Consider the following 10,115-nt stretch of genomic DNA (forward strand, 5'->3'; position numbering starts at 1 on the left):
GATGATCAACAGAAAATTTGTATTTAATAAATGAAATAAAATAAAAAAGACAACAAAAAATTAAAGCAGGTGATTTGAGTTGCTGTTTTGGAAAGATGGTATTGTACTTTTGGGTTTTGTCTTTATCTGGGTGTTTTTCTTTTCTTTTTTCCAATTTCGTGTTTCAGTTACAGGGATTTCAATTTAGTTTTCGTGTAATATACTTTTTCGTGAGTTAATCCAAAGCTGTATTTGAGATCAATTAAGCAATCTCAAGCATTATTATTGAAAGCTAGGAGATTTGATTAGCAGATTTGGGATGCAGTGTGACTTTTTGGCTTTTATCACAATCAGGACGTTCATGTAAATTCTAATTTCTTGCTTCCACTGCAGATTATTTATGTAAATTAAGGACTACCAATGAAGAAGTGTAAGGCTGTCTTTGAAGTTCAGACATTTTCTGTCGATATTTCCACTTTGAATTTCTGCAAAAGCTTCTGCCATGGTCCGTGTTTAACTCTGTCTCTTTATCCTAACAGTAAGTCTTTTATTATATGTTCTAATTCCGATTAAAACCGGTTGCACTTTTCAGGTTTGAAACTGGTACAACTTCTCACATTAGACATTGTAGATCTTTTTGAGCAATGTGTTAACGGGATGTATCGTCCCTCTAAGAGCTTTTGTAGCGGGTGAATTGAATTAGCAGTGGGTGACCGAACTGCATGTATTCTTTATTATTGATACTAGAGGAGAGGGAACTCTGCCTTCTGTTTCGGTAGATTAGATTAGTCAGAGAACTCTCTTTAGCTCTAAGACTAGGGATCCAAGGAATTGGTGGGAATCCTGAAGAAAGAAAATCCCACTCTTAGAACATATTGGTGGTTTTCCTTGTTGCTTACATCTAAACTGTTTTTACCTGTCATATGACATATCATGGGGTGCTTGGTTAACTGATATGTACCTTTTGAGATTTTAAGAAATGAAAGCTGATGTTAAGAACAATTAATCTATCCCCTGCTGACTACATGAACCAAAATGACGAAGCATGGTTTTTTCATGTCCTCAATGTTTATTCTTTGTTCCATGTGCATTGAGAGTGACTTCTCTATGTTCGCTAACTGCATATCCCACTTTGTCGTCTCTGTAGCTTGAATGCAGACGAAGCTCAAAGCAAGCTTTTCCTTCCCTTGAATAACTGTTGTATGTAGTATCTTGAGATTGTCGTGGCACAAGGTTGAACAAGCTTCTACTACGTTTGATTTCTTCTTTTGTATGTAGTATCTTGAGATTGATTTTGAACTACAAGCAGATCTTCCCTCTGCTACTTATATGTTGATGCTAATGATGATTTGTTCAACTTGTAATGAATATCCAGTGATACATGGAGAAAGGAAGGACACTATAAAAGCTGTTAATAATTTTCTGATATAGTGTCTAGTTTTGGAGGTTTTCTTGTTGCCAATATCTTACTGTTATTGCTTCGACTCTATCTTCTATTATTTTAGTTATACAATCAGTGGTTGTATCTTCCTTCACTTTAGCATTAATGTTGACATTAGCAAAATGGTTGAATGAGGAGAAAGCATTTAGCTGCTATGATCACGTGAGTAGATTGGGAATACCTGTGAACACGGAATGCTTGGAAAAATAAATCGGGTATGAGCTTTATTTAACGGGATCCTGTCGGCCCTGGAGTATATGAAAGTGCAAATGTTTGTCATCTTTGTCATTTCAAACTGGAAGGTTTCCGATATAATGAATTCTCTTATCTTGTTCTCAATAGAGCTAATTATATCAAAGTTGTCTTTTCAAGAATCTTCATACATTCTGTTTGAATCTTTCATGATATTAATAGTTCAAAAAGAACTAGGTGCTGTGGTTAGGATTTGGATCACAAAGTAAGATATGAAAAGCCTCGTCAAGTAAAACTCTACTTCGTAATGGTATCAACTATTTGCTGTGGCATTGTGAAAGTCTGATTCAAGCTATGGTGTCAACTATATGTTGTGGCACTGTGGAAATTTAATTCATGTTAAGAGCAACTAATTCATAGAATCAACTATTTGTTGTGGCGTAGTTTTCCTCTGTTCTTAATGTTCATTGAATATTCTCTTATTTCCATGTGCATAGACAAAGAGTTACGTGTGTTCGCTAATTGCATATCTCAATTTTTTGTTGTTGTAGCATGAACGCGTCGTGACAGAGTTGAACAAGCTTCTCCTTCTCTTGAATTTCTGGTGTATGCAGTATCTCGAGATTGTTGTGACAAAATGTTGAACAAGCGTCTCCTTGTATATAGTATCTTGAGATTGATCTGATCCCCCAGCTACTTACATATATGATGATTTTAGTGATGATTTGTTCAAATTTTAATGTTATTTTAGTCAAAGAAGTAGAAAGTATCCAGTGATGGCTTGTGAAAGGAAACTTATACAGTAATGTACTTGTCGATAACTTTCTGATGCTTTTGGTTTTAAAAAAATTCTGCTAATTAACTCTAAATTCCTTTATATAAGGCTCGAGTTAAGAGATATACATTGCCATCTTTTTACAGTTACAACTTACAATATCAACAAATGCATTGAGGAATGAGTAACTGATTTTGGTTAACCGTGGTGTACGAACTAGCTTGCGCACACCTCGAATATTATTCAATCTGCATTAAAGGGGCATGGTTAAGTTACCCCTGAAGTCTCACACCAGAAGCCAATGTGATTTAGGGGGAACAACCCTGCTTCCGAATGACACTCATTTTGTTGGCTGTGTATCATTGTAGACTCTGGAGTCTTAAGAAACATTCAGATATAGAGACATGCAAGTGAACCAAAATGTAGTGTGGCAAACGGACAGTGGATCATCTGCTTCTACTTTACAAAAGCTTTTATAAAGACTAAGGTTGTGTTTAGTAAGACAGAAAATGTTTTCTACGGAAAATAGTTTCTCAGAAAATAAGTGATTTTCTAGGAAAATATCATTTTGAAGAGCATTTGATATTCATAGCAAAATTTAGTTATGCTGACATTATTTTTATTGATTTTTTGGTTTGTGGTATTAAATAACATGCGTTTGCAGTTTTTTAATAGTATTGAATAGGGCCTATTAAAATAGAAATTGGTATGGTAATGTCGTGGTTTATTATGTATAAGAATAATATTTAAAAGGGTGTATAACTAATATACGTATTAGTTATGCATAGATTGATAACACCACCAAATAAAGGATTAAATAATACATGTGACGCCACGTTCAAATCATCCTAAGAGGGAAACCACTTTCTTATTGGACATGTGAAGCCATAGTAGAAGCTTCGGACAATGGCAAGTAGGGTTGTACAATGAAAACAGACAAACCGCACCGAACCGACAAACCGAACCAAACCGGAAAAAAAAACCCCGAGTAGTGGTTTGTTTGGTTTGGTTTGATGTTGAATAAAAAAATCCGATCATAATAGGTTTGGTTTGGTTTTAACTAAAAAGTCAAACCGATCCGATTATATATATACAATTTATAAATATTTTTATACATATATAATTTATAAATACGTGTATAACTTTATCACTTTTAAGCATTGATTAGTCGGCTTCGTTCTATGATGCAATCCGTTTAAGAATTGGTACCACATCCGATTGTATAATTAATTCTTTTTCGGCAATTAAAAGAGACTTTTTCATTACAAATAGCTAATGTTATCCAATGTCATAACACTAACATGGCAGAACAGCCTAGCAGTGATCAAAACTAGCCTTTATCACATCAAAACAACTCAAACAATAAACAAAACTGGTAGACTAAGGGTAGAAAATCAGCTCATCCAATTTTTTTGTAAGTGTTGTCCGCTGGGAATCTCTAACAAACGCCTCTTGTATAATCCTCCTTGTAAGTATTTGTAGTGTATAATTAATTCTTAATGCTAAGTTTGAGTTATAATCTTTTTGTTCATTTAGCGATAGGCTTTTTAAGTAAATGTTTAAAAGCTAACTAAAACTCATTTTACGGAACAATATTGAAGTTGTTTGTTACTACATTCTGTTTGATTGTTATAGTTATACATCACATGCATGTTCTATAATTATTTGATTCAATTGTTATGATTTTTTTATTTAATGAGTCAATGAATTCACCACACATTTTTCATTTTGCATAATTAGAAATAGAAGGGTAAGATGCTTATTTTTGGTCAAGCAAATGCTATTATAAGATGCTTCGTATTGAACCAAAAAAAAAACCCGAAAAAACCCGACTAACCCGAAAAATCCGAGAAAAACCGAGAGTGAAAAACCCGACTTTTGCTGGTTTGGTTTGGTTTATCGATTTAAAAACCCGATACAATTGGTTTGGTTTGGTATTTGAAAAATCCGAACCAAACCGGTCCATGTACACCCCTAATGGCAAGGATGAAGTATTGGGGTTTTCTAAATGTGGGTATAGGTTAACGGGTCGGGTTGTAAATTGATTGGGTCTAGTTACATATGGACCAATAAATTAATATCATATATATAATTAAAAATTTCATATATTCCACATCAGCTTCCGTTAAAAAGGACAACTTTAAGCTTAAATTTAACCTCGAGGGCAATTATGATCTAATAGGTGGAAGAAGGCTAATTTTGAACTATTTCCAAGAAGTTCAGGCATTTTTTATCCTTTCACTTTATATTTCAAGGCATAAGGCTTTTGATTAAGGGTAAATTAAGTAAAAACACATTGTTACTTTTTATTCATTTTCATCCTCAACTTTGCTCTAAAAATCAAACTCTCCCTTAACTTTGAATAATAGATATTCTCCCCCTTTAAAGCAAAGTTGAGGGGGCAGTTTGATTTAGTTTAGGGAAAAGGGTCAAAAAGACCCCCTATTTTGTTTTAATGGCTAAAAATATCCTCCGTTACAATTTTAGGTCACTTATGCCCCTGTTGTTATGAAAGTTAATAAATATACTCTTCGTTTGACGAAAATTCTCAAATTCATTCAAATAACCCAATTTCATAAAAAATAACCCACTTCATCTTTTACCCGTTCCGACCCACCTCCTAAAATAACCAAGTCCACCTTCCCTCATATTTTCTTCTCCGGCAACTCTACCGATTAACCTCATTTCTCTTTTTTTTTATGCTAAAAAGCTTCCCCTCTCTCTTCAAAGAAACCATTTTCCTTGAACACGGTTTTAGAATAACAAGCTACATTTGAGTAAAATTGAGCTACTAGGAGAATAAAGATATAAACCTCAGGTTAAGTATCAATTCTCTCAATCTCTCTTCTTAAAGGACCATTTGAATCAATAACTTCAATATATATGTATATATATGTATATATGTGTATGTATATATATGTATGTATATACACGGGCCCAACGCTGTATGCTCATGATTTTGTTATCTGCACTTTACATTAGAAAGGTTAACTTTTTCTATTTTGTGGTACTTGAATCCAGTTTTATTTCCTTTGTACTCCGACATACATGCATAATATTAATGAAAAAAAAATACCAAGAACAAAAAGTAGTATAGCAACATTTGTCACGTACGAAGTTACCAAACTATACAATTCAACTACAGTTAGCTTGAGCATCTCTTCGTGCAAACAATTTTCTTTTCGCATTAGCTGCGGTAAAGATATTAGCCAGTTCATGACACCGAGATCAACAAAAAACCAAGGATCTTCTTTTCTCCTATTATTATTAACCTTGATGCTAGTTGGTCAGAGATTCTTTTTAGTGATTTTGTAGAGACATGATTCAAGCTTCTCTTCACAGTTCCTTTTGTGGGTGGTGCTAGACCGATTCATGTGAACACTGCAACACAGAGGAGCAAAAAGAGCAAAGAAATAACAGAAAAATATGATACAATGAAGGGGATGTAAGGTCTCATCAGAAAGTAACACATTGAAACCAATAGGTACCCCCAAAGATCTTCAAATTCATATAATCCATCTTTTCTTGATTACTGATCCAAACTACAGTAAAACTACAAAAACAGAAGTATAGGACCTCATGAAGAAAGGATAAAATGAATCAAAAAATGAAAAAGGCATAGAGGAAAAAAAGAGGAAGGGGAACATATAAAATTCCCAAAACAAGAGCACTTACAAATTACCAGTGAATAAATGAAAGACCTGTAGATGAAAAGAACAAAAGTTTGTAGATCTTCTCAGCTTCCATGGCTTCAACACTTGACCAAAAAGATCTAGTATCGTCATTTTCTCCGCCCATAAACATCCACTGCATAAACAAAGAGAAGAGCATAAGAAAGTTGAGAAGCTAAAACAATGAAACAATAGTTTTAAAGATCGGAGAAGAGAGAAGTAGAGAATGAGCTTCACATACTCTGAATTTGAACAACAGAAGCAAAACCAAAGAGTACACACATGGTTTTACTGATGCAAACTGCAAACCACATGGTCAGATTGCTAGTGACCCGAAATTACTGCAACCCCTATATAGATTCTTATATGATTTTAAAGTTCAAAACACAATCAAGTGCTTTCATAAGGCATGAGCACATACACCAGGACTCTCGTGTAAAGCAGCACATATTGAACCACTCGGTCTATTTTTCAATCAAGTGTCTAAGAAATTGTTTACTCTTACTCAAGATCTGAGAAATAGCTCATCAGACCATTCAAGTTATATGGGAAGAGGAAAATAGTTTATTCATTATTATTAAGCAGCACAAAATTTATTGCAGACTCGATTTTTAGAAGAGCTGCAAACTTTAACAGCATACACTCAATAGTATACCTCTTAACTTTCCACCTTATAGTATATATTAATCATCTAAACTCATTCAGTAACCTCTAAATTCTCATAAGCAGCTACTTTTCCAACAGTTTGGTGTCTATAAAAACATAAAACTAACTCACGTCGCTCACTAATTACAGTTATCTAGTTTTATCTTTCCATGACCTTTTACTTGTTACTGGCAAAGTGTATTCATAAAGCTTACAAAAGTATTGAATGGAGAAGATGACAAAAGTAAAGTAATCTCTCTTAAAAGCTCCACCAAACAATAATAAATGAGCTCCACAAAAAAAATAACTTAAAATCTGTAGAATAATCTAAGTCCAAAATCCTAGAAATCTATTTATAGACTTTCCAAAACGGGAACAAATTCCAGATCAAAATACCCCTGCGCATCTGGTGCGAATCGCACTTGGTGTCGCACGTGCAACCTGCGACTCGCAGGTTGCACCAAAGTCTCGCAGGTACTGTATCTTCAAGCAGCTGTGGTGCAGGATCTGCTGCATCAGGTGCGACTCGCATGCACCACATGTGACTCGCAGGTGGTGCTCGCATGTGCTGCACCACTATCTTCAGTTCTAGCCATCTCTATCATCAGATGCTGCAGGACCTGCGACTCGCATGCAGTACATGCGACTCGCAGGTGATGTTTTGGTTCACTTTAGCTTGTTTTTTGCTTCATTTTGCCTCAAGTTGCTTCCAACGCTTGTTATTCTACAAATTATCACAAAAACACGAGAAATGACATTAAAAGTACTTGAGGATTCACAAAAGACTAAGCAATTGGCATCGAATGCGCCGTAATTTCACGGCACATCAACACCCCCAAACTTGTACTTTTGCTTGTCCTCAAGCAATTAAAGCAAAACTATAATATATAACAATTGCTAAGGTACTATAGTGATGATAGTGATCAGTTAAACACACCCATTTAAAATATGATATCCCCTCACTCTTGTTGCCAAACATGGTGCATTTCCTCGAAGGTCAAGCATTAACCAACCGCTTCACTTGGTGACATAATGTTACTGTAGCTTTTAAGGGAACGACTTTAAATGATGCGTCAAGAAGTGATTTTTTTTCCATTAAGCTTAGTAATCCACACGCTCTCACAAAGACCAAAGAAAGTCCCCCACACACATAGCAACTGGGACAAAAGACGAATAAGGAGAGAACAACTCACACTCAGAAAAGATGATGTGCAAGTACACAAATGCGATGCCATAAGCTTGCCCTTTAAGTATTTTTCCACTAATGTAAACACATTTTGTTCAAAATCAACTAGGACTTGCGTGTTATAATGAAGGTTCGGGGTTAAGGTGGGGTGTACTTTGGGTAAGAGTGACTTGATGTCTCCCTAAGCATTTTCGAACACGCTTCCTTCACCTAATTCGTCCCTTCTACATCATTTAAACATTTACCGCCCATTAGGACCTCCTTTAGCTAACACCATTATTACTTCCCTAGCTTCCCCATTTATTTCTTAAGTCACAACCATTACTTACACACTCGTGTTCACAACTACACATACAATCTATATGTACATATACACATCTTTCTTATACATATATATGCACATATACACCTTTTTTTTTTTTTTAGTGTGCCCTTTAACTTTCCATCACATACTGCATCATTTCTTGCCAACCACCACCCCCAAACTTAGGCGTTTTTACCTTTTTAAGCACATTCGAGTTACTTAGGGAGATAGGGTGCCAAAAGGTGAGTAAACAAGGGACAAAGCTTGTCACAAGGTCGAAATAAAGGAAAAGAAAAACAATGTTAAGGCTCAAAAAGGGTTTAACTAGGATAGATATGCAATGGGTAGGAATATTTAGGTTTAGTGGCGATCCAAAGAAAGCCTAATATCCTCTTTCAAACAAGTGTAGTTTAGGATTTCTCCTTGAGACACTTTCCGGGCAAGTTCTAGATCACAATTATGCACAAGACTAGAACAATAACATCTCACAACACATGGCATATGGATTACTTGACTATCTTCTAATTACTTCTCAACCCATCACTCTATGCTTTGCACAACAACTATGTCATCAGATAAGTCATGTTAGTGTTGCAAAAAAAAAAAAACAATTGGAAGGAGTATTATTAAAACAAGATGAAAACATTTATGCTATTAATTGATCAACCATCACTATCATACTTGGCAATGAAAAACTAAGAGTACACAAAACATAGCAACAAAATAAAACATGAATCATGAGCTATCCCACCCCCCAACAAAAGAATATGTAGTGTCCCCAATGCATCAAAATGTAGTACTAGAGATGAGTAGCTCACAAAAGACGCATCAGGTGTCCGGTGGTGTCTGATCAGCAGGAAGGACCTCCAATGAAGGCACTATCAACGGGACCGTCTCAGCAGCACCCCCCACCGACACCGCTGGCTCAGGTGACACTATATCAGGGCCTACTGATGGGGGTAATGGCATATCAGCTGGGGAAGCGGCCGATGAACTGGCCTCACCTGCCCTCGGAAGCTGCCCCCCCCCCCCCCCTCCCGACTCTCTGCTCTCCTCAAAGGATTGCTATATGGCCACAAATGTGTCAATCTCGTCCTCCGGAATACCAGCAGCCTGTGCTGAAGCACGTGCCTCCTTGAGGCGCTCTCTCTCTCTCTCTCTCTCTCTCTCTCTCTCTCTCTCTCTCGGGCTGCATGCTCTGTTACACCAGCTCGAGGGTCATTCTCAAACTCCTCTTCGGACTCTTGCTCACTGTTCTCTTCTTCCTCTTTTTCTTCCTCCTCATTTTCTTCTTCTTCCTCAGCCACCTCCTCAACTTCTTTCCTGGAAGGCATGACATGTGTTGTGGGCCTAGTGGAGAACAATGAGGCACCGGATGGTAGAATGGGTGCACTAAGCTCAATGTCCGGACCTTTCAACACCCGAATATCCTCCCTGACCTTTGCCAGGTCTGCCCGAATAGCTGGAAGTCCTCCTTCACCACCCCCCTCGATTCTCTCTAACCGAAGATCGATCTGGCATAAATGCTCCTTAATTTTGTCCTGCTCATTACGAATATCTTTGACAGCCTGAGTATATGGTGCCATCACTGCCTCAATAGCCTCTTTCACAAAATTAGGGAACTTCTCCACCAGCCAATTTACCTTAGCATTCGCTGCCCGAAGCACTCTCATACCCTCACCAGAAACACCACAAGCTGCTTTGGTGGATGGTGGAATAGGGGCAGAGGGACCTGAAGTGGAAGATGGAGCACTCGGAGGGTCAGGCCCCAGAGCGGGAGGCATAGAACTAGGAGCTATAGCATCATCATATGTGGCCAAATCCTCAGGCTCGAGAATGTGAGCATTAAGTACTGTTGCCGATGCTCTCGGTGCTGGACTCGTCCGCTTTCTCTTTCTAGTCCCTGTCCCCGGTTTCAACTT

General features: G+C 37.0%; 2 long non-coding RNA genes across 2 annotated transcripts; one reads left to right on the plus strand and one right to left on the minus strand.

The window, feature by feature from the left end:
- Positions 1-104: 104 nt before the first annotated feature.
- On the plus strand, positions 105-2,510 carry LOC132605893 (uncharacterized). Its single transcript, XR_009569492.1, has 2 exons — positions 105-517; positions 2,164-2,510. It is a non-coding gene; the product is annotated as an uncharacterized LOC132605893 (long non-coding RNA).
- A 3,323-nt stretch (positions 2,511-5,833) lies between these two features.
- LOC132605894 (uncharacterized) lies at positions 5,834-6,894 on the minus strand. The gene is made up of 2 exons (XR_009569493.1): positions 6,300-6,894; positions 5,834-6,194 (listed from the first exon to the last, which is right to left on the minus strand). It is a non-coding gene; the product is annotated as an uncharacterized LOC132605894 (long non-coding RNA).
- Positions 6,895-10,115: the final 3,221 nt, after the last annotated feature.

Source organism: Lycium barbarum, chromosome 8, assembly GCF_019175385.1.
Source record: "Lycium barbarum isolate Lr01 chromosome 8, ASM1917538v2, whole genome shotgun sequence".
Taxonomy (NCBI): Eukaryota; Viridiplantae; Streptophyta; class Magnoliopsida; order Solanales; family Solanaceae; genus Lycium; species Lycium barbarum.